Here is a 26,099-nt window from a genome sequence, read left to right on the forward strand (position 1 = left end):
TTAGTGTTTAAGTTATTTTTTTAGCGTCCTATTTAAAGTCAAAACTGTGAGTAATATTGATGAAAAATCTAATTTAAGAATTGAACCTCTAATTATATTTTCTTTCAAATTTATTTAAAAAACAAACCCTTGGAGCGGAGGCAGTAACCAGGCTGGCATTTTTGGCTTTCAGCCCGCGGGCGTTGATTTTGTATGTGCTTCTCTACTAGACCATGTGTCTGTCCCGTAATCACAACAACAATCTTTTTACAGACTGCCCATAATTAGAAAAGCTCCTCTCCAAACCAGCTCCATGTTAAGAGCATGATTGCAGCCATATTGAGCAGTAATTTGTACGATGCGGACATCGGTGCTGTGTGAGGGGAGAAGTCTGATCGTTTAATGCCAATTTTATTAGGCCTGGCCATTCTGCCTCGCTCAAACTAAGCGCATGGACCTTTTGGATCAGAATTTGAAAAGAGTGTCTGTATTGCATCACGATGAAACAGACATCAAGCTCATTCAAAAAAAAAAAAAAAAAAAAGGGGGGGGGGCAAAGGGAGAGCCAGCCTCTGTGTCCTCAATAACCCCAGGAGACCCATCATGGATGCTAATGGAATCACTCGTCCTACTATTATACAAAAATCTAAACATCACCTGGCTGTCTGTGTGTAAAGAACAGATGCACTCATTATTATTCCACAAAGCTTATCAAGGCCATGCTACTGAGAGGTCCAATAAATAGTGTCCTGTTACTGTACTGTACTCTGCTCTGGTGTTTATACTCCTTATTGTCTTTTTGAACCTGAATAAGAGCTCTGCAACTTAATCATGACCTCTGATACAATTCGATTCCACCTTATCACGGCAGCCTGTTAGAAAGGACATCGAGAGCATTTCTTCATTCTTTCTTCCCTCCGTACACGCATTGTCCAATTAAATCAGAATAGGAATCACAACATTCTCCAAAGGAAACCATTTTTAAGTAAAACTACTGTATTGCATCTATAAAATCCACATCTGTCAACCAAGTGGTGTGACATACTGTGAAAAGAAGCCATTATGGGGTTTTGTGTTATTGTGCAGTTCAGCCACGAGAGCGTTTTTGTGGCTCTTTCATACGATATTGATAATATACAACAAGTTATTATACAAACCATTGGTCTCTCCCTGCAGTCTCTGTTTTTCAGAAAGCCACACGGTGTGGTGCAAACAGAATTTATGAAATTGTAACCTTTTCTTCCACAGACTTATTGTCCTGTTCAACACACCGTTTCTGCCTCTATATGAAGGAAGACACCGACAGATATGCAACATCATCTAGTCATTAATTGATGTAACAGAAGAGACAGCACCAACAATTAAGCATTAAGCATTGTGAGCCTGTCACACTGTTGCACTCGTGATGCACAGTATTAAAAAGCATGCAGCATTATCAGAAATCATGTCTTATTTTATGCATTCATATTCTTTAAACCTGACACCTACATTACCCCCAAAGCAACTCAACCGCTAACAGTTTGGTCAAAGACGGGCTGCGTTATTCAAAGGTATACTTAAACACCAAGATTTATTCCATTTTCAAATTGACAATGTTGCCTCAATCAGCATTTGGGGAAAACTTACTGGGCTTGTCCACCTTCCTCAGTGGACTGCAGCCTTTATACAACAATCAGTTTTATTTCATTTTAACACTTGGTCGGGATTATTTTACAAGTAACTGGAAAATTAGTCAACAGAGTGCAGAGGGAAAACACAAGATGAGTTTAATGACAAAAATGTCTTGTTTGGCTTATTTGATCAACAAATTAATCAGCTAACTCTTAATTTTTTCATACAAACTACACTCCAAAGACTACAAAGAAGAAAAAGAATGGGAAGAAAACACATAAAAACACACACAGACATAGACACACACACACACACACAAAAAACAGATCTGCATCATGACAAATCTGAAAAAGCTGTTACTTAACAAGGCGTACATCTGTGTCGTGCTTCATCATTTAATACATTTAAAGGCATCAAAACAACAAAGCTGTTAGTGCCAGCAGAGAAAAACTAGGAAATTCTTGAACACAGTGAAAAGACTAGGCAGCTGATCGGGTCTATCAGCGAAGGTATGAGACAATTTCTCTTGCACACCCCATAATTACTGCTGCCAATCCAGAGTTATTTTATAATTCCAAAATCCTGACACTTCACAAAGACTTGATAATTGCATTGGGATGGCCTTTCACACTACAAAGGTCTATTAATTATGTTTTTCCCCGGACCTGTCCTGAAATATATGTCTTTTTCTTGAAAGCCGACTCATGCGAAGATGTGGAATTTTTCATGAAAACACGAAAAATATCCACTTGACATTACACCCTGCTCTTCGCTCCTTTCTGCTCTGAAAAACATCCCAGAATAGAGCAATGATGTGGTGCTAAGTGCACAGTGAAGCTTGAAGAATTTCAGAAATGGATTGAGAGAGGACAGATTCAACTGCAGCAGGCAGATCTAAGGGGAATAAAAGTAAAATGCAGTTTGAAATCTCATGAGCAGTAATGAAATCAAATTTCAACAAAATTGATAATGATCTTTATTGTAAAGCTGCTGGAAAGGGATGACTTTTTTCAGTACACTAGTTAAATGGTGGCTGGCCTATTTTCCATGTGATACATCCTCTCCCAGAATATTGGTGTGATACCAGAAAAATGGAGACAGGTTAGGTCAGAAGATCAACTCCAGTAAATAGCCTGCAATCCATACAAAATGATACAGTGGACAGGAGCAGTAACGCAGGCATGTGACAGCAATTCTGAAACCAAGTGGGAGATAAATCAGACAAAAACTAATTTGTACAAGAAGGGAGAGCTGAGGAGGAGTGAAGGTGGATCTGACCTGCTGTGTAGGTGTCTGCCCAAAAAAAAAAAAAAATTGATTCATATGAAAATCGTGATTCTCATTTACCACAATTCATAATCGATGAACAACAAATAAGAATAAAACAAATCCGCAGGCTGTCTGCCTCCATTTTGTATGCGGGACATCCTTATGTCACCACAGAGCCAGTTATGGAACATGCGCATGCGCGGTAAGCACCAAAACAAGGAGGAAACTACAATAATGGAGAAAAGAGAGATTCAATTGCCCCCGTCCTCGTTGATGGCAAAGATTTGGACTCGTTTTGGTTTTTATCTAGAGCCCTTTAAAGTCTGTTTTGTTTTTGTTTTGTTTTTTTCAAAATTCTGGTTACATTTTTCCAATATGAGTTTTTTTTTTTTTTCTGTTTTTTTCCCAGCTGTAAATGTTTGAGAATTTCGTTTTTAGCATTTTTTACGCAAATATGAGAAATAGGGGAATTTTCCAATAGACTTCAATACAATCTGAATTCTTTTTACATAAAGTGGAATTATTCCTTGATGGTCATGAGATAGAAGAGCAGTTTTCAGGTTTCCTCACTTTTCAGCCGCTAAGTCAACCACTAAGTCAACATCCATTTTATTTACGTCTGTCAGTCTGTCAGGAATGGAGCCACCACACACACATATGCCCCAAACACCCACAATGTATGAGTGGAATTTATGTATCACTTGCCTTTTTTTTTTTAACAAGTTGTCAAGGGGTGAGTGTGAGAACAACACTGATTGAAGAAATGCAAAATAAAAAAGGCAAGAGCCCACGCTGTTGCTTCTTGGCTACCAGCTTCCATCCCAGTAGCACATTAGCTGCACAATTGACAGGTCGGTCGTAACAAGTGGAAATGTTACTCTCACTTATAATGACAGCAACAGATATTTGACACTGCCAAGGACTGCTCTGGGGGCATGCAGCACCTACAGTACGTACATGGCGTTTATTCTGGGAAACATAGGCTCTTGTTTTCAGGTGGTAAACTGACAGAGAGCTTAGCTCAGAGCCATGCATTGTAGAAACTGAGAAACAGTGTCTCAGCCAAAAGGGACACTAATTTCTCTTTCTACGTCAATTGAAATGTCCATACAAGCCGTTACTATTACACAGTTTAGGGAGTTAAGGAAAAATCAACATAAAGTGTCTTGCTAAAATGCTCTCCTTTACCTGAAGCAGTTGCAACAAGTGCAACTATTACCTATTACACTTGCATATATTAAATCATAGATGTGAATCTCTCTGCAAAGAATCTCCTGTCCTGACTTGTGGCAATCACACAAAAATGTCACATCCTTGCTGTTGGGTAATAAATAAATAACTGAAATATTGCTGTTTCAACTTTGCTTTTATGAACAGCTGGTTTGCAAAAGTATGTGTTGAGTGATTTTTGAGACTTGTTTAAACTCGCAGTTTTCCTATATGGTAGTATCTGTCAACAGCTAAATGCTAATCCTCATCAAGTGAAACTCAATCTTTCAGGTGTCTGTGCATATTCTCATTTATCCAGGTCATAGTCTTATCAGGCCAACAATTGAATTGAATGCAACTGGACTTCGGACTTTTAGGTTTGTCAAAGACGTTTCGCCTTCTTATCCCAGGGGCTTCAACAGTTTGGAACGAATCAGTCTGGCTAGTCCTCACTAGTCCAGCCTTCACTGGAGGCCTCACATGACTATCAACGGTCAGTGAAACTCCATTAACGAGTTATTGTTCACCAGGAGCTGTGTGAACACTCCCACAGAGCTTAAATACCTGGGTCCAACTCCACTGTTTTGTCAGACTAGTGAGGACTAGTCATACTGATGTGTTCCAAACTGATGAAACGTCTTTGACAAACCTAAATCTTCAGTCCAGTCCAATTGTTGGCCGGCTAAATCTTTCAGGTGTTTCTGAAGATGGGAAGTGTGATGACATAATTCTGAAATAAACCTCTTTAGTATGGTGCTTTCTGCTTAACTGACTGATTCAGATCTCCCCACTTCAGAAAACTGATGAGATCCATTGCCAAAATGGTGCCTGGGACAGACTTTGAAATGATAACAAGCTTTAAATTTTCTGCGATGTAGTTGACTTTAACATCATCAATCATTGTACAAGTTCCTTCAAGTAGTCAACCTATAAGGCATCCAGTGACACTCTTTTTTGACAGTTTAAAAACATATGAAAGTCGGTTGGTCATATATTCTAATCTGTATCACAAACAGGGATACATATATAAAAAAAAAATAAATAAAAAAAAAACGTATCCAATGGCTAAATGACAAATCAATTTGGTTCAAAACTTCAGCTGGACTCAAGAGGAAGACTGAGTGGCAAAAAAAAAGTACATAAACCAAAAGACAAACATTAAATATTCCTAGAAGATGCTAAAATCCCAGCAGAGCACCAAAAGCATGGGGCTTAAAGATTTACTGTGGTCCTCTTATCTTTCGCTACTGAAGAGTGTGAAAGGGAAGCAAACATATTCCACTTTTTGCATTTCTGTTCTGATCCCAGTCCAACTCTATTAAACAATTGTGGTTCAGAGGATGCATCAACTTCATTCTCAGAGCACTGCTTGGATTTGAGGAAGGGGGAAAAAAAAAAAAACAAAACAGGGAAAACTGTCTCAGAAATTAAGTTCTTTAAGACCATCTTTCCCCTCTTCTGTTCTTAATAAGAGATCTGTTTCTTTTTGTTGTTTTTCTCTCATAGAGCTGTGCAATGTATGAAAGCCCTGGAATGAAAGCCAGCACAATAGCATTATGGAACAAAGGCAGGAAGGAGATTGAGGGGAAAAACAGGGGGAAAATGGCATCATCTCTAAACTTAATGAAACAGCATCCTTTCATTTTTTTCCTAGTAATTATAATAAAGATGGAAAAACATAATAAACGTCTCCCTGCCCCCACCTGCTAACAGTAATTATAATAGACTCAACAATAAATGGTAAAGCAGCACAGAGCTGCATCTTGGGAATTCTCAGGGGTCTGTGGATTAGCTTGAAAAGCCTGAATGATTAAAATACACTAATTAAAATTTTGTGTTCCTTGGTAACTCGTCTTCCAAGGCCCCTTGTGCTGGCAAAATGGGAATAAATGCGACAAAAGCAAATACTCTTTTGGACCTGAATAAATAAACAAGTCTAATCAACTTTGTGTTTTTACAGAATGAGTTACATACAAACTTCCTTGATGACCTTTCCTTGCACTCATATACTTCATCCACCAGGAAAATAGCAAGAATATGCGTTGAATATATTACTTGAATCAAACAAGACTTTCCAGACATACCAGACAGGTTAGATGTCCTATTACACTGCTTTTGATTGGTCCTTTTAGTCTCATTGTGACTTCTAATTGGTATTTAAACAAAATTTGACATCGGTGGACAAATGACTTCAAATTTCTTTTTATCAAAGGACTCTTGCTTTGTCGAGATTATAACTTTGTCTCAAAATTATACAGCGCTGTTATTTGTGTTATGTATACCAAGCCACAGTGAGTAGGGCAGAAAATGCCTCACATTACTGTTTTTGAAATGATGAAATACATTTTAGATTTTATGCCTTTCTTCATCGTGCCTGGTACTTGTGATGACTAAAACAAGTGTATGCTTGTTTTAAACTCTGTGGTGGAGTTGATCTATAGTTAAAAGATCAGACAGGGAGGGATCAAAGCACTGGGCTTCCAGGTTACAATCAGAAAATGTTACCTACACAGGAGCCAGTGTCACTCCTTTTGCATCAGGTGGTGTTTTATAACAGGCCAAATTTTATCAAAAAAATAAAAAATCTAAATCAAAATCGAATGGGTCGTTGTGAGAAATGGGCTTTAACCATGGTCCCCTTCTACAGAGTGTATGCTGAATCTTTGAAAACAATGTCAAACTGTTGTTCAGAGTCAGCGGGGACTATATTGTGATATAAGGGATCCTCCACTTGATGGTAAGATCCTCTTTGCTGCCACAAATGAGATATATCAGTGCCAAGGACACAAGTAAAATGAATGTATTGGCTTACTGTTAGGTGACCAATTTCTTGATGTAGCCATTGGGCAATGAATAATAAATAACCTTGGGTTGACTATTTTAGGGAAAAAAAATTTACAATATGTCTTCATATATACCCATTAACCCAGAGGTGCCAATGGTTATTCCATTTGGCTGGTGTCCCTGCTCTTCGTAATACCCAACTATTTTCCTGACATTCAAAGCTGTGCATCGCTACAGTGAAGAAGACGTCACAGCTCTGAATCTGTCAGACTGTTTCGGCTGTGCCTGTTGTGAACCTTCCCTGGTCACACGGAGTTGGCCTCCTTCTGCCTGGGCGTCAAAATAGAGCTGTGCCTCAAAAATGCTGTAATCCCTGCCGGTATTACCGAAGAGGCTAAAAAGATTCAAAAAGCCTGCTTACAAATTTAATTACCTTTGCAGTTAACCAGAGCTTAGCAGCCAATGACCTGATATTTCCACTGAAGACTTGCTACGGGGGGATGGAATGGAGACGGACGGGCCGAGTGGGCCACAGAGACTGGCAAGCGTGGCAATCCAGGGCAGCTCAGAGCCATCCGGTGGGCATACTCAGTGCCAGCCAGGGCAACAACAGTACACATGTGGCCCTATCTTCTGCTGGAGTGCAAATTAGATACAGTTGATTAAAATATCGAGTCATTTCACAGCCACTGTTGGGGGAATAAAAAGAGTGAGAGTACTGAAAATGTGTGTGTGTGTGTGTGTGTGTGTGTGTGTCTGAGGCGGAATGAGAGAGAAGGAAGGGGGGCTGCTGGAGGGACAAAGACCGAGCTCTCTTAAATTTGAACAATGAACACATTTCTCATTTATATAGATTCCCTTTGACAAATATGCCCTTTCCCAAAGGACAACTTTGAAACACCTTTACTCGCAATAGCAGAGAATTCTCAGCAATAAATCAGTTCACCTCTCAACAGTCTAACAAGTGCCGGGGAGAGCAGCAAGCAGTGTTTTGTACTTGTGTTCATGAGCAGCATGTTCCACAAGCATCGTTTAACACCCCTGCTCCCCCTTTTTCTACTCAACTAAGAAAAAATAAGCCAAGTTCTTTGTTCACCAAAAAAGTGAATATGACTTGTGGTATAAAAACTTCTGCCTCGCTGCAATATAACAAAAGAAAATTAACACTTTGGGGTTGCCCTGGTAACCTAATTGCATCACAACAGTGCACACAGGAGCCAAAGTAACTGAATTTTGATGAAAAGGCGGTGATAATTTACGGCATTGAGAAATTAGTTGCCGTGGCGACGCGTTAATTACATCTCAAATTAACAATGCAAGTGTAGTGAAATTAAATATAAATCATATTTTCTGCATAAATTACAGGGGTTGATTAGTGCGGGCGCCAGGAGAGAGAGGTTGAGATTCCAAGGGCCTGTCACATCCCCCCTGTCCCTCCCTCCCTCCCTCCCTCCCTCCCTCTCTGTCTTTCCTTCTTCCCACTCCTCAGTGCCACCCCCTCATTCTGGCTGGTTCCGTTAAAGACAGGGACTGGATTACACAAAAGGACACAGCTCAACCTGAGCATGTTTGCATTTTTACAATAAATTAATCAATGCAGGGCAAGCATAGCTGGCCTGGTGTATTAGTGTATTTGCATGTTTGCGTGTCTTGTATATGTCTACAAACACTTCTGCTTTCTTTAGTCAGAACATGATTTCTTGAAGGCACATGTGCAAATTTGGTTTGGAACAGTGTGACTGTGCATGTGTGTTTCAATTGTGTATAGGAGAAAGCGTGTGTGCTTGCTTGCCCGCGGGGTAATTAAGGGTAGTTCGGTATTTTCAATCCATTTGAAACACCCTACTTTGACATTCTTTATCAGAACTTTCCCAACTCTGATGCATCTCTGTTAAGTGCTACATAATGCATTTATGAGTGCCACGTAAAAATCTATTACCGGTCACACCCAGTCTGATTAACACAATGTTCAGAGCACACTAATGATCACATTTTAATTATTGAAATCCAAGCTTTCAAACTTCAAAGATTGCAAGGTCTACTGTATTTTCAGAGCAGAGCATATCTACAGTTTCAGTATCTATTGTCAAATACAGTCTGCCTGTTTGCGTGTGTATGTGTGCGAATAAGTATCACAGTTGCTGGTAAACTGTTTATCTGAGGTTTTGTGTAGGTCTAAGGAAGACAGCGCAGCAGAGAGGGAAAGTGAGTTTCTCCTCCCCATGATTCCTCATGTGGCCCAACTTCCCTTTAAGCATCACAAACAAACCTCAGGAGTGATGTCAAGGAGGCAGGACGGGTTGCAGTGGGGGTGCTGAGCTGAGAGAGATAGCTGAACGCAAACACAACAGCAACAGGAACCAACTTGAACAGCCTAAATTATTCATACACCAGATGGATACGTTTCCCCAGGATTTCACACTAAAACAGCTATTCAGCTTCCCCACGTGGTATTCCTTACTATTCAACGGACGGCGCAAGGAATCAAGATAACTATCACTTTATCGGAATCATTTCATGTCTGATTCCTATCAACTTTGAAGAGTGGAAGCCCCTCGACACCGTGATCTCACGTTTGTTCTATTCCACAGGCACAATGAAGGGGAAACATGTTCTCTTTCCTCTGTCTTCAAAGACATAGGCACTGCTATGACCTTGTCTGAAGGATATTATACAAATCAAAGGGTCCTTGGAGACACATGTCATGTATATCACTGACTACACCTCACTCGCTTGATGTGTGCTTGTAGGCAGCCCAAAGGTGTTTGGATGGAGAAAAGAGATTGAGTCATATTGTATAGGGTTATGGGGTTTTGCGTGTCAGCACTACTCTTCAGACTCATTTGCAAAATTTACAAGATGGTTTCCCATGTGTTCAGATTATTTGGAAAAGTCGGGGAAATCCAAAATCCACTGATTTATTTGCGATTCTTTATCACAAATAAAGTATACTGATCAGTTGTGAACAAAATAACATCCCAGTTATACAGTATAAAATAAATCTTGTGTGATTTTCAAACTTTTCCTTTGCCAGTGTTTTAGTGTTTCATCAATGGAGATACTCATTTCATCAATTAGAGTTTCTTGTCAGTGTTATTCATTTCAGCTGGATAACGGGAAACTGTATAATTTACAAAAGATGGCAGATTAGACATTGGTATAACTTTTGGTACTGGGTGGATGCAGACTGGGGTTAACAAGACTATTCTATCCACATATCCTTGTCATAAATGAAAATTAATAGATGTTAGTAACACGGTACAGTGGTTTACATTTGGAGTGTAATTCTTTACGATTGTTGAGGACAATTATGTGTGTTGTACTTAATAATGAGCATTTGTGTTGTTCTACCAAAAATAAAAAAAAAAAGCTTGAAATTAGTTTTTCCTCAAATGAGTAAATCCCTCATCTTAAGCACTTCAAATCTTAACTTCACAAATTGTTTGTCCAAATGTTCAATTGCACTCAATCATGCAACAAAGACATTAATCATAATCAGTGAGTGTTGATAGTTTAACATCCAGTTTGCAAAAGATCAGACTTTTTTTGTCACAAATCACTTTGAAATTATAACAACTTGATCAATCAAACAATAGCGAATTCTAATGTATGAAACAATCAACGTGGCCACTTATAAAGAAGATTATTCCCCGTCCCTCAGTCGAGGGCGATGCATTTTTCCAAAAGCAGAAATTCAGAATGTGTTTCCAGTGTTATCCTGCCACAGCTATGAGTGGGCAAGCAGACTAATCTTAACACACCCTTTAGAAATGACGACATGATATGTTGCCCCCGCCACCCCATCAACAAATTCAACTTTTAACACAACCTGTCCAGCGTTATTTCATACAAAGTAACTTCCTGTACTGGAACAAGAAGGTTGGGATGACCTCAGTCCCTGGGGTGCTCCGCTGCCGTACTCATCCATTTGTGAATGAAGAACACGACTTTTAAAAGGACAAGACATCATTAAGAGAATAAGTAGCCTTTCCAGTGGTCTTTTTGCACCACCATCCCTGTGGAAGTGATTCCAATGCATTTATACAGAACTGAAAGTACTTAAGAGTGGGAGGGGCTGCACTTTAATGGTCCAATAATGTCTCGGCCAAAGCATAGCTGTCCTCCCAAGATGGTACAAAAAAGTAACACACTCAGACTGACCAGTTGGACGATTTAAGAGGCAGTTAAGGAGGAGTGATTACAAAAAGGATGCACCGTAAGTCTCTGCATTCAGTAATACATCTCTATATAGAGTGATACAATATAGCAGCCGGAATGGATACAGTGTCCAAACAAATGAATGAAAATGCCACATGTCAACATGTGACACTGAAGCCAGAGATGGTCAAATCTGATTTCTTTAAGAGCCATATCTTTTATCGAGGATTTACACAGGAATGAAAAGAGAAAATGCCAATAAAAAAAAAGAACCCCATATCCAGTTGTAAGGATGCCAATGTCATCTCATTTGTCTTTTCCTTCCTTCGCCCCTCTCACTTCTTCTCTCACCTTTCGGGGTCTCTGTTGTTCGCAAAGTGCTAAAAAGCTCGCTAGCGCAGCATCCCTTCCACACATGTCAGCATCCACCATCATATAGTTAGGCCAATGACTTTTGATCAGGCAGCCCTGCAGCACACGGACCATACAAAAAAGCCGCCACCACTTACCTGTCAAAGGAAATTGGTACAGTATAGTTGGATCAATAGCCACATAAAATCTGTTTCATATGTGGTGAGATTCTCCTAAATGTCAAATAACCTACTGTATGAAAAAAGGCAAGACCTTCCCAACAAGTTTAAATAAACCCTGCAGGATAATGCTGGGTCTCCTGGGGGAACCAAAAGCTGATGGCTTTGAAACAGGAGGGAGGGTATTTCCAGCAGGGCTGCCCAGCATGAGAGATCCTGTATGTCTCACAGCTGAGCTTGTTTTATTGAAAGGTTGCTTGAAAGGCCCTGAACCCAAGAAATCATTGGTCATGTTTGCTTTGCTTAAAGAGGAGAAGCAGTCAAAAGCTTAGCTAGAAAGAGCAGTTCAAATAATAAAGAAAATGAGATGGGTTAGTGCCCACAGCGACTTGGAAACAAATGCAGGGAAGATTTGTAGAAATGAATAAAATGGCTTCAACGTAGCTTCAATTACAACCTGCTCCAAATGTGCACAGCACAAGCCTAGCTTAGCTCTGCTGTGTAAATGAGTGCCAAAACCAGTGCAGCTATCAGGTAATGGAGTCAGAGGAAGAGAGAGGGCCTTTGTGAACTTGACACTCCCATTAGGCCCCAACTGGAAAGTGCAGTATTTGATCAGGAGATGGAAATTGAGCAAAAATGAACTGAAACTAGATCCCACATGACTTATTTTCCTGTTGGCTCTCGGCTTTAGGTGTCACTCAGACTTAATAAAGCTCTCAGATTTTCATTTTATCACAGAAAATAGACTGAGCAAAAATAAAATCAGTCAGTTTTGCCTTAATGGAGCAAAGTAATGGTGAGGTGAAACTGACACAACACATTTTGTCCATAGTAATACTATCAAAATGAAAGCATATTCACTTCTGGTGTTTTCTGGGAATCAATTCAAACTGAATATTGCCCTTTTTCACAGACTCTATTTCATAATGGTTCCAACAAATACAGCACTTTGGCAATAGCCTGTCACCTCGGATGATACCAACACAGCTATTTCACCCTATAGAGTTACAGTATTCTCTAGCCCACACTGAACCTCTTCCACCAACCTATAACTCTTATTTTATTTCCGCACTTTATACATTAGAGGTGCATTACACCCATCCCAGTAGATAGGATGAGTCCACTTTTACACCCAGGTGTTACATTGCAAGGTTAGGTCATTTGGATGGCTATGACCTTTGATGGCTCCATCTCCAATGAAAATGATCTGGTGATCTCCGCATTGACATGCACACAGATGCCCTTGTGCTGTACATTCACACTATGGTGATAAGGCCAGAGCAATTCACTCGGGAGACATTATGGAAATATTCATTTGGGAATTACGAATTATAATTAGAACATAAGGCCCCAATTGCCTGTCTTAGGTATGGTGGGCTTTGAACGGTTTCACAGCAACTAATGGGAAATTTTTACAAGAACAAGATTTTAACTATATATAGTTATCATCCCGTCTTCTTTAGAAAGCACTTTGCTTTTAAAGAAGTAATTAGATCAAGCAAACTAAGGAGAAAAATCCAACACCCAGTCCCAAGTGTTCTGGTATGCGATTAATTATTCTGAGGAAGACAGATGTTAAATTGTGTATGCCCATCAGCGCTAAGACTTTCTGAAGATTTATCATTCATGTAAATCATGAATAAAATATTTCCTTGTTGAGAGAAAATGCTACATCTGTTTGGCGCATCATTTACTCCCAACTGCAAGTAAATAAATACACAAATCTGACCTGTTTTTCAAGACTGAGTGGACGTACGACGGAAAACTGATAAGTTATAAGTTATTAGAAATTACAAAATGGATACAGTGACTCAAAAGTTTCAAAAATGCCCAATTTAATCGCTACTATAGATTACAAAGTATAATTAACATATATAATTAATGTCATCAGCTAAATTCTTTAATTCAGGAGGCAACCACATTAACCGTCTTATATGCATGTGAAGTACACGTGCGCTTCTGTTTTCTCCAGATGTATGAATAAATAACTAAAAACAGTCAAGCGAGTGTGAGTGTCACGGGGACCATGGACGAGGCAACGGCGGTGGTGGAGGTCGAGCCACAAGCCACCAGGACGGTAGCGTCTCCAATCGCCCCTGGCGACCATCACGTTGCCATGCTCCGGAACAGACAGGCCTGCTCGCACAACAGATGGAACTAATGATGCGAAACAAAAGAGATCATTTCACTGTGGTCCTCTAGGAGGCCACAAAGAAGTTTGAATGATGGGACCAAGGGACTTGCATGGGGTTAGATATCGGTAGCCTTTTTTTTCCTGGATGTGCTGAGATGAATAGGGTAAAAAAGGCCTTTGATGTTTCTTACAGAGAGCGGCATTTTAAAAAGGCAGGCATAAAAAAATATGAGAAATGATAATCAACCTTCATATTCTGCTGAGAATCCCCACTAGAGGTGGGTTTTGTTTCTGATTTTATGGACTTTGGGGACCCTGATAAATATCCAGTCAAATTTGTGTCATTAGACTTTTGATGTAAAATTCTCATGACTGAAAAAGTTGGCTGTGAAACTGTGGAGCAGGAAGGATATCCTAACGTCTTTCATTATTCTATCGGCCAATTTTATAAATAACATCAACAATAACTACACAGAGTAATTGCAGCTCAGTCTTGCCTTTATAAAATATCTTGTTACACATAATGCTTGGGTATGGAGGATTACTTTCATGCCAAAGTGAGGGAAATTTAGTCCTTCATGTTAAAACAGTCTGGTGAGCAAGGTTTTAAAAGTCTTGTAAAGTAGAACTGTGTATGCAAACAGCCCATTTTTACACCGTTGGATAACAGTTGAAAACAAAGTGCTGTGTCCTGAACTGACAAAAACAAATCAAATTTGAGCCGAGGACATTTGCATATCCTGAGGGACAGGATTAGATTTAGAGGTCATCTTTTACGAGCCAGTCCTCAGCAGACGCCAATGTAATGTTTCTATGTCAAGTACATTCAACTGAAGCCTATGTGAGCACAGTCTGTTTTGCAAGTCAGACCGAAAGAGACAGAGCACTGCTCTCCTAAATACAGTATGTGAACAGACAGAAGCCAAACACCTAGGGATGGGATTTAACCAGGATGGAGCGGAGTGGAGCCCAATCCATGCCCATCCACACATGGAGGGGATCACTGGGAAAAGTTCAGCTCCGACGCTGACACAAACAGCAGAGCAAGGCCTGTATTAGAGTCAGGTTAGCAAAGATAACACTATCAGCCCGATCCCCATGGGTACCAAATGCCGGGCCTTACTGGCAAATAAAGCTACAGTGTCTTGACTCCTTGGCACATTAGCTTTGATTACAATGACCTTCATTATATCAGCTACCCTTATTACAACACGTAGAAGGCGTCTCTCCCCTGGGCAAAGCACAGTGGGGGAAAGAGTAAAGGAAAGCGGCGAGATTCACTGGTAAGGTCTGAGCTGTGAAACCTGCTCTGTAGTGTGCAATTAGCACCTGTGAAAACAATCATAATATTGACTGCTGACTAGTTGTGCCACTTTCAGCGAGTTTTTGGATGTATTGTTCAATTTAGATTTAACTGTACTGTAGTTTCCAAAAAAAAAGAAAAACAAAAAAGAAGAATATTTGCACTGTTCGGAGAGGCTCTGAAATGAACAGCAGAATGTTTAGTAAAAACATTAATTAGATAGAATTAAATAAGTCTAAGCTCTTAAAACCCACAAACTTGGTATTATCTTTACTGTAGTTTTATCCCAACAAATGGAATACAACCTCATTATAACTGTAATATCTTTTTGATCGTTGTTTTTCTTCCCCCCTCATAAAACCGTGTATCCAGACAGAAGCACTAATACTGTGATTTCATTTAGTTTTTTTTGACAGATTTCAATAATAAATAACTCACTTGACTACTGTGGATTTAACAATCCACATCTTCTGCACGCAGCCGAGCCCTGGTTAATATGTAACAATGCTGTTAACCTCAATTTCCTGCTCAGTCTGCTCCTCACCACGCTACATTGTGAGCTCTTGGCAAACCCGACCAACACGGTGGTGGCTCTCATTCAGCCTGACCACCCTGTAGCCAGAGGGATTCCATCCCACAGCCCTGCTCATCCCTCCTTCAGGCCCCTGCTGTGCACTTCTCCCTCCCTCTCTGCTGGCAGGTGACAGAAATAACAGACGTTGCCCTCAGAGAGCCGCTCCATTGCATTCACTTAGCGTTGCCAACACCCCCCCAACACGGGATGAGCTCAGCTGTGGGGGTCCCGAGGACCGTCCCTTCAGCCAGCGGGGGGGGGGGGGGGGGGGGGGGGCAATGCTCGTTTTTGTACTGAAAAACGGAATGCGAGAGGAAGGAGGGGTGTGCAAATCAGCTTGTTTTGGATTAAAAACAAATCAAGAGATTTTGAGAGCGTGAGCAGCAAGTTGAACAAGAGCACCTGTAGGAGGCTCAGGATAACAACCAGTGAGTGACATACACAGTAACACTCAGGCTCCCATTCACATATTTGTCAAAGTATAATTCCTGAGGAAGAATAGAGGATACAATGGCAATATAGCCAAGAGTGCACTTAACAGAATCAGAGTTTAAGCCATGTTGATCCCCGATGACAGTATGCTAAAAAAAAAAAAAAAGAGCAAATAAAAAAAAAAAAAAAAGAGCAAATAAAATTGTAACTTAATTATAGATTTATAACGAGCCACTGCACCACTGCCAAAAACAAGTCCCATACCATGGCAAACAGGCACCTGCTGAATGCTCTCTGCTCGTGGGTTTTCATAGCTTAATTAATCTAGGCCTTGGGGTATCATGACTCGTGCGTGCTGCTTGCGTGCATGTTTGAAACAATTAAGTTGTTCCATGAAACAGAGGTGCAACTTCAACATGGAGCGCAGACAGTAATAGGGAACACTGTGGGCAGCACGTTGCTTTTACTTAAAGTAAAATCAGTCATTCAATATTTTGTTTCCCACGGTAGAGGGGAAAAAAAAATTAATGACAACTGCGTGATCCTGTTTCATATCATATAACAAAATTACAAATCCCTTAACTTTGATCTCCCAATGATGGAAAACCAATCCAGGCCCAATTCATCTGTGTCTAAGTTATTGAATCTAACTTCATCTGAACTCAAAGCAAATATTGGTATAACACATACAATGAGATTTGTCTCAAATAGAAGTTTAAGACTCACTTTCCCCGTTGAGCAATCTGTGCTGGAGCTGAATCCACTGAGGAGTTATCGCCTCTGGCCGATGCTCACTCTACCACCATCTGATTTCTGTAGATAAACATAAAACAGCTGTTTACCATCACATGCAGTTTCTTTGAAATTAAAGATTTAAAGGACGAAAGATTTGACCAGATTGCACCAAAGATGCCACTGCTAATGTGACGAATTACGGTCTGGATGCAACTGTATGAATCTTCAAAGCCATCACACAAATCTCCAATCCAGCTGAAACCCCCACTCCCAGGGGAACGAAAACAGCACTTAATGCCAATGTTCCAGTTTGTGGGTGAAACTAATTTAGTTTTTTCCACGACCTGTACCTGAATATGGCAACGTCAGTATGACAATCTGACTTTTGATCATGTGAGAACATTTCTTCTAGGAGGAAAAGCAACCTCTCTGACTGATGTACAGCAGAAGGTCAAAGTCTGACAACAGTTTGACCAAAGGACAACGGCTGGTTTAAACAGAAGGAGCACACAGCTGCTATAACTAAGATTGCTTTTTCTCAAAGCTGAGATGACAGCTCCCTTAAAGCCTCTTTCCTCTGTTTGTTCGTCTTCAGGTGAAGTTAATGAAAAGCTGAGAAGATACAAAAAGGTATAACAGCAGCACTTTTCCTGCTCTGAAAAGTGGGCAAGCATTGTCTACATGAATGCGGTAATGATTTATTGATGTAAAATACAACAGAAATAACTGTTGACCAAAATGAATGAGGACAAAAATATGAAATTCACTTGACTGCTAATTACCAGTTTGAACGAGCCTGATAACTAAGGAGAAAAGGTATTAAACACAATAATTATTACTATTGCTAATTACATTTCCAATTATGTCACTAATGAGAGCGCCTTAATTGTCAGCACAATGGATAAATAAGAGTTTAGCTTTCTACCCTTTGTGATGGAGGTGGTGATGTGGTTATGACATCAAGGCCAAACCCTCTGACCAAAAACACAAAATAAAGCTGTGAACTCTCTCAGACGTAAGGGACGAGAAAACAACGACGAGTTATAGGCATAATAATCTTTAGATTTGACCGTGAGTGAAGCCCTTAACATTCAGTACAAAGAAGCAATGGTGAGTTGTCATGTTTTTACTTAATGCCAACAACAGGCCAAACTGTTTTATACAAAATTTTGCAATGCACATACTGTACTTGTCGTTGGAAAAACAAAAGTATAATCTTAAATACCGTAACAATGAAACAGGCCCGAACGAAAGACTCAAAAGTCTTCATGAAGTGAAACATAAAATACAATCATTCACTCTATTATAAAACGAAGGCATATGAAGCCTGGCACAAATCTACAGCCGTTATGGCCGTCCACGGACAGAATGTGATGAGCATTTGAATCTATGAACTGGCGGATGACTGCTTGAGAAGCACTGTTAGTCCGTATTGTGACGCTCCTTCTGCAACTCTCCTCTCACTGCATCCTGTGTGGCTCTATCACACGTCGAGAGTCTTAAAATGTTGTTGATATTTCTCAGATTCCTTTTGGGTGTTGCACTACCTTTAGGAGAGCGGAAGTGTTGCAGAGGACTGTGTATAAATGCCAAGTAAAGGCAGAGTGGATTAGAGTCATATCTTCCACATGGCTGCTCCCTAATCCTACCATCTGAGGTAAACACAGGACCGGGTGAGGCAACACGTTGTCTGAGACACCTCTGGAGCACAAGAGGGATCTCGACACCCACGGGACTGACGCTTCCGACGAGCGTGGAACTTGTTCGCAGTGGGCGCCAATAATAACTGGGACATGTCTGTTTTTGGGCCTAATGCTGATTCATCTAACAGTAGCCCTCAGAAAAGCATTTTTGGCATGTGCTTTTCTGAGTACAAATTGCAGGAAAGCTCATTCCAGGGGAGAAAAAAAAAATCTCTTCTTGTGTAAGTGATTTCGCATTATCAGGGAAAGAAACTGGGTTTTTAGTTAGAGCAGCTCACACACTCTCAACAGAGAATATTAAAGGTCTATTAAAATACTTATCTGAGAAGTAAAGCACAGAAACACTAAATTGTAATTTTGATGAAGGGCTTAACATTATTGTTCATGATTTTGTCACGGGTTGTATGGTTACACTTTTCTAGCTATATGCACTATCTGTTTTCAGATCAGGACTTGAACATCTGGTTCAGCTCTTTGTGCGTTTCTATGTGTTCACAAAAAGCGCAATAAGGTGATACTTCTGTGTGTGTGCGTGCATGCGTGCATGTGTGTCTCATTGCCAAGGAATGCTGCCAACTTTAGTTTCAAAGTCTCTCCCTTTCTCCTCAGAGACAAGAACAAGAGAGACAAAAACAAACAAAAGCAGAGAGGAGCATTCATTGTGTTTTAAGATGGGGCTGATTTTTGAAATATCTCGATCATTATGTAAAAACAGGTTTTGATACGTTGTGGCATGACTGTTTTTCAATACATTTTTCACACATGACCTCGCAACTTGAAAAAAAAAAAAATGCACACACCCATGAAACAGGTTCTGGAGGTAAAAAGCTTTGAGATGGTGGGTATTTCACAAGTAAATGGGGTATGTACTTTGTGGTATTTGCCTCAAACTGGTATTTTCCATTACAGCAGTGACTCTTTCTGGGACAGTAAAGAGATAGTCGGCAATGCTGCGAATGATTTATCGGTTCGTGTCAGGACTGTGAGGTACAAGGCATGCAAACGCCATTTCAATATTTGTGAATGAAATACATCTGATTCTTTACACATAAAAACTTTGTTCTGTGCAGAAAATTAATCCTGTAAAAGGAAGTGGAAAGAATGCGTGTAAAACAAAAATTTGCTTCTTTTTTCCCCCCCCCCATTGTGGTCTGTTTTCCTGTCTGATTTTAAATTGTGACATTTTTCTGCAATCCCCTTGAAAAACAATGTTTAAGTAAAAACAAGATACACTAAGGTATACAGTAATACTATAAACATGAGAGCTGAGCTGCTTGTGAAATCCTTGTCAGAACATGTGAATGAGGGAAGGTTCTGAAAAAAATGCATATTTTGATTTTGGTGATAAAACAGTAATCACAGGAGCTTAAAAGTGTTAACTGTTCAGTGACTGTGGATGTTAGGCCGTGTGAAGACGTATGATTAGGTAATATTTCATAAACATCTGCTATGTGATGAATTAAAACGAATCAGAGGGAGACTTTAGTCAAACACAACGTGATAACCAGGAGTTACATTAAAAGCTGTCTTTCTTTGTTAACTGGCGCTCTTTGTTGCTTTTCTTTGATATATAGCCTCAACAATCAGTGGCATTTGTGGTGGTCTGCAGATTGGAATTCAAGATTTCAGAAAAGGTTGCTCACTACAGAAATGGATACTGACGTTATAGTAAAAAATGTTTTATGAAAATGAAGCTCCAGTCTAGCCACAAAAAAAAGAAAGAAAGAAAAGAACACGTAGGTTGTGAGCTCAGAGTGAAACAGCTCATAAAGCAGGTGCATGATAAAAACTGAAAATCTGAACCTGAATGGTGAGATTTTCTGAGGTTATGTTACCAACAGATGCCCTTGGGCATCTGTGTGAGATAAATATACTGTACAATATACACACGACTTTGTCACGCAATGCGATTTAAACAAAAGGGCTACCAGTGTAATCATCACCCTTCCTCTAGATGCAACCCGCAGCTGGCTCCCCTTTTTAAAAGTATAACCTTTTGGGCTTTGTTGTTTTTTTTTTTGCTCACAGATTCTAACTTATCACTGTTTGAATCAGTTACAAAAACGTGTTGTACATGTTCACACAGCCTTCAGGATTCTTCCATCAACACTAGATCTGTAAGAAGTGGTGCATGTGATTTCAGGGTTACTATACTGCGTGTGTAGATGAAGCTAATGTTTTTTGTGTTTGTTTGTTTGTTTGTTTGTTTTTTTAATCACTCAAACTGATATAGACACTCAGGGTTCCTTCATTGTACACGGGTGTGTCTGTGTAAGATGGAAAGGAGAAGCAGAATCTGGACAAAGCTTTTCCTACTAAGCTGAGACGCTCACTGCAGTTGAGGAGAAATGATTGCTCTTTTAGATCTATGTTTCAGTTAGTTTAAATTTCACTCTGGCTGCATGTACAGTTGTGTCACATGATGTTTTAATGCTATCTTCACTGAAACCTTTTTCCCCATTAGGATCTCCTGTAACTAACATGAATACAACCTGACCTTGGCCTCTTTCTCAGTAAGGATAAAAACTACTTAACTTTCGAACAGCTTACTAAGGGTGGTTGTTTGACAGTCCAAAGATAGATTTTGGGTGGAATAGCACTTTAATTCTCTAGGTCTAGGTCTCGGTCTCTCATCTAGGTACCCAAGCAATTTTAAGATGCTATTTTAAACTCAGGTTATTAACTATTATACAGGGAGTGGCATTTTATATTTCAAAGCATGGCTCTATCTGTTTAATGGTCCAATTGAGGGTATCACAGTGACCACATCACTCAACTACAACAACTTTGTTTTCATTAGGCAAAATTTCAAGGCTTCCCCTGTTGTCATCACGTCAGTATTTATAGGGTGATTCCTTGTAATCCTCACCAAATTTAATAATCAATATTGAACCAGAGCAAATGCCCATTTCATCTTCATACAGCACTGAAAAATAAGTAGTCAAAGATTAGTTTATTTGAACTTGGAGAGAGCTTTTTGGGCCTAAAGCGCAGAGCATGATTAGTGGTAAAGCATATAGAAACAGTTTAGAAATTCCATCAAGCACACCCAATCTGTTGATTGAGTGAGGCTGAATTGGTGTGACTGTTGAGTCCTACCAATTTAAAGAGATGTGCAAGTCTAGAGTGTGTACCAAGTGTGGACATGTTGATTATGTATGCTAGGAGTGGTTGAGTCTTTTATTGGAAAATTTACACCCGTGCAGTGATTTATATAAATCAGTAGTGCCCACAAAGCAGTAAAACTCTAATTGTTTCTTCCATTTTGAAAGTCTAGCGTCCATTAAGGATGCAGTGAGTAATAAAAAGGACTTTTAATCAATCCTCTCTTGTTGATGAGTTGATGTGTGAATGGGCTATCCTACCTGGCAGTGCTACCATATGTTGATTTCTTATAGCCAACAAAGACATAGAGGGAGATTATTTAGTTGTAGCTGGCTGCATGGTACAATTTAACTTTATAAAAATAATATATAGAGGCTCATTTATATGAATTGTCTTTTTTATTTCTTTTCTTATCTGACTAAATAAGTGCTGAATGGGCAAATTTGAATCTTTCGGCTACCGTGCAGCACTTTGTAATTTTTCGCATAAAGGTCCTCAATGAATCCAATGAGCTCCTGTCGCCCAGTAAATAAGCACAGCGACGACAGCCCCTCTCTGCTCAGTACTAGTAACTCTCGTGATATTATGAGCAGTTGTGAGGCAGCAGCATGCCGTGTTACTCCCTTTTGCCCACACTGCAGTCTCTGGAGTGACCCTTTCATTGTCAGATTAGACTGGCCAACCCCTCCTCGACCGGCTGGCATGGCCACAGTAAATCCTGGAGACTGCTCATGCTAGGGACCTCGGGTAATTAATAAAATCCCCATTACATGCCTTGTGCCCGTTGTTTGCTATTTCAACACCCCATTTGTGCCACGATTACAGTCATTATCAGTCACCGCCATTAATTCTCTACCCGATGCCAGAACTGCATACTAATAAATTGGGCTCTAAAATTTTTTTACCTTTCAAGGAGTTGGTGTTGGAGCTGGGCCAGGAAGTGCCACTCCAGATTAGGAGTCATCTGGTGACTCGGAAAGAGCCCTTTGAATAGAAGGCTGCTGCATCTTTGGAGATAGTTCAAATTTCCCCCTTTGATTATTTTCCATTCCCCTCCAAAATGAATCTTTATTAAGCTTAAATCCTGAATAAAATGAAATTAGCAGACTGCAAAATATTGCTTTCTTTTCTGACTCTATTCCCTTGTGCATGCATGCAAATTATAATGCTTATTTATGCAAATGAGGTGTCGTCTTTAATTAGTTTTGCTTGAGGGCATTAAAATACATGTATTCTTTCCCCAAAAATGATTTGTTTTGTTGCTCTGTTCAGTTTAAGTTCAAAATGAATGATTATGCCAACTAAAAAGGTTTATTAATGCGCTACTTTTCTTTTTTCCCCCCCTCTTTTGGAGAATTATCTTCTCCACCCACTTTCTGGTAAGAGTGTATTCTCTGTGAAATCGAAAAGCCTCTTCAGGCAGTGCTCTGAGCGCTACTCTGACAAGCACTTGTAAAGGTCCCATGTTGAAACCACATGGTAGAAATGCACTTCCACTTATCGAACCTGAAAGCTCAGCTCTTCAGCAATCCTCTCTATACATATGTGTTGGGCTACATGACTGCTTGAATAACGATTCGCCATTGAACAGGAGATCTGCTTGACTGTTGCACATTTTACATTCATATACGTGTGCTAATGTGCTGTTTAACCACTGGAAAGAACAATGCCCTCCAATCGTGTGTTGATTTTATTTGCATTTCGTTCATACATCAAAAAATTATACACTTAAAACACAGCCAGACTTCAGAGTGAACGCTGTGTTATTAATCAAATGTTAATATCGATGTAAATTCAGACAGTCTGTCAGCTCCCATGGCCCAGCTCAAAACAGAAGTGAGCATGACCCGTTAAATGGCGTTCTGGCTGATTTGGGTCTTATTTTAATATTTGTTTAAAAGGATTTGCGGTTTAGTGATAAATCTTCTACCATGCAGTGTTTTTATGCATTTACTGTTGATTTACGTCCCGTGTTGAGTGGCTATTGAACAGAAAACTGCTTTATGTCTTGGTTGAAGGTGTTGGGTCAACTTCAGTTCGAAGCAGCGACTGTGTCACGCAGTATTTCAAACCACTTCAGGTTGAAAGTGACCAACTGTAGCTCCAGTTATTGTTCAATATCATATCAGTATTCAGCATCCTTTCAACTGCTTAGATGAGCTGAAATGGCAAATTAAGATGCCCCCCACCCCACCCTCCAAGCATGATTTATGGAAAGGAAGCTAAAACCATTATAGCATTTTTATTATTATTGTTCTTTCAAGGCTAATGCAACAATAGATTTTTGCATGATTGATGCGTTACACTAAACATTAGAGGATTACATTAACTTTGTATAGAACAGCTAAATGACATGAGATTAGTTATTGTTATTTGTCCTCTACATGCACATACTGTAAACGTACATATAGTATTTCTTGGCACATATTGATTGCCATACAGTACATGCATGCCCAGTACACACAGTTCATACATGCCAACTTTCTTGAGTAGCATCGGTTTTCTGGTTTGTAGACAGAAATTATAAACTGCTTTCTTCTTCTAGAAAATTCAGTGATCGTGCTCCAGAGATTAAACAAATGTTAAACCGACTTTGATACCCTCTCATCCTGCAAATTATTAAAACTCTGGGCTCTTGTGGGAGGGAATATGGCATCAATATGCTGATACTTCAATCAGCTGGGAGGAAATTCCACATGTAATAAAGAGGAATCACTGCTCTCTATTCTGCACTTCCTACCATGAGCATCAGCTGTCAGAGCTTACAGTGCAGCCAAAGCCAGAAGTTCTCTTTTATGGCATGTGTGGTAGAAAAAAAACTCTTCGGACCACATCAAACCTCTGTCATGATCCTCCGCAAATACAACACAAACACAGACTACAGAATCTCTGCCTCTTATAAGGTGCCCTGTCAGTTTTTTTTCCCCTCAGTATAGTTATTTAAAACCCAGCAGTTCAACATGAAAACCAGGTACACTATTGAAAAGGTACTTGACCCAGTTAAGGTCAGAGCATCCTTTGACAGTGTGTTTGGAGTTTATTCACTATGTGGATGAGATCTCCTGTGTCACACATTTCTTTTTTTAACGGAGAGTGCAAAATTAATGTGCAAAATCAGGAAACTGTCCTGACTTGTCCAGAAGTTTTCATTAAAGACAATCCATTAACAGCATTTAGAAACAGTTGCGTTTGATTCAGTCTGGAACCAAAGTCACACAGAGCCAAGACACATTTCTCCATTAAAATGTAGACGCACACTTTGGGGGCCTTTTACAGGCATTTGTGCGTGTGTGTTTATCATGTCTGGACCATGCAGGCAATGATGGGCATCCAGCCAACTGATACTTCCCCCAAAGTGCTAATTTGTGCCACTCTAGTGTGCACAGCGCTATAATTACCTGAAAATGTAAACTGGAAGCTATACCTGACAAAGACAAGAAACTGCAATAAAACTGAGCTTTTGGAGCTCAGTTGTAGTGAGTCTTATAAGACATATTAATGGGATGTTTATAAGATATGGCACTTTTCCATTTGTTGTGTGGAAAAATCTTGGGCAAAACACCTGGCGCACTAAGTGCCTGCAGTCTGAACACTGAAGAGAAGCCAGCAGTCATCATGTGCCTTTATAAAGCACTGTCACGTCTAAAACATTTTCTATTAACTATGCTCTGCAGTTTTATACAACACTTGTCATTCCTTGATTGTCATTATTGGGAAGTTAATGTATGACGAAAATCAGATTTCAGAGCCTTTCACCTTGTAAATTGGTTGAAACAATGAAATAGTCGTCTGCTTAAAAGCATATCATTCGGTTAAGTTAGTTTCAGTCTATAGCACTAGAACCTGTTGCAGCAAGTTGTGTTCAGTGAACGAGGAATGGAAAGCTGAAAAGGAATTAGGCCAACACCTCAGTTTTTTAATAATTGTTTATTACCAGTGCAGGAACCAGTGGGATCAAAATAAAATTTACATGTATTGGTACAAACTTTATGTAGCCCACCTCCTCAAAACCATCAGATTACACATAACTCTGCAGAGAGCTTTTAATTTGACTGCCAATGATTACAAAAACGAAACCTTGATAGTCAGATTGGCCATCAGGTGTACTGGGACAAATGCCAGCAGGTGTGTGTTCTGGGAATAGGTTCACTTAACCACCATGACGCCAAATCTACCACTGCTGTGGAAAAATGTAAAAATAAATGGCAACACAGTGAGATTTTGTAGAATAAAAGAGACGGTGGATGAATTAGTATCCCTTAACATAAGAAGTGAGATGTCAATGCAGGCTTGACATTTGCACCTTTAAAACTTTAAAGATTTACTTTACCGTCTTGGCACAAGAAATAAATTATATAATTATATATTGTCTGTCATCAGCAAAAAAGCTAACAATTCCTCAAAAATACAGTCCTACGTCTAAATTGCTGAGGATTATTTTTAACCTGTACGTTTTAGTGGTTCTGGCAGGAACACAATGTTTTGCTTTTGATATGGATTACTGTTTAAATTCTGTATCACTCTGAATAAATGTGATAATACCACAGTAAAAAGTGCACACTTACATAAG

General features: G+C 39.7%; 1 protein-coding gene across 3 annotated transcripts in view; it reads right to left on the minus strand.

Moving 5' to 3' along the window:
• The window catches only part of casz1 (castor zinc finger 1), a 158,746-nt gene that overhangs the window by 112,101 nt on the left and 20,546 nt on the right, over nt 1-26,099 (minus strand). Inside the window, exon 3 of one of the 3 annotated variants that reach the window (XM_029507264.1) lies at nt 16,713-16,799. The exons of 1 other annotated variant lie outside the window; for it this stretch is intronic. The gene's annotated coding sequence lies outside the window, so the exon portion shown is untranslated. Of the gene's footprint in view, nt 1-16,712; nt 16,821-26,099 lie in introns of those variants that run through there. One more of the 3 variants, XM_029507265.1, reaches the window with a different exon arrangement.

The sequence above is a fragment of the Echeneis naucrates genome, chromosome 7, assembly GCF_900963305.1.
Source record: "Echeneis naucrates chromosome 7, fEcheNa1.1, whole genome shotgun sequence".
Taxonomy (NCBI): Eukaryota; Metazoa; Chordata; class Actinopteri; order Carangiformes; family Echeneidae; genus Echeneis; species Echeneis naucrates.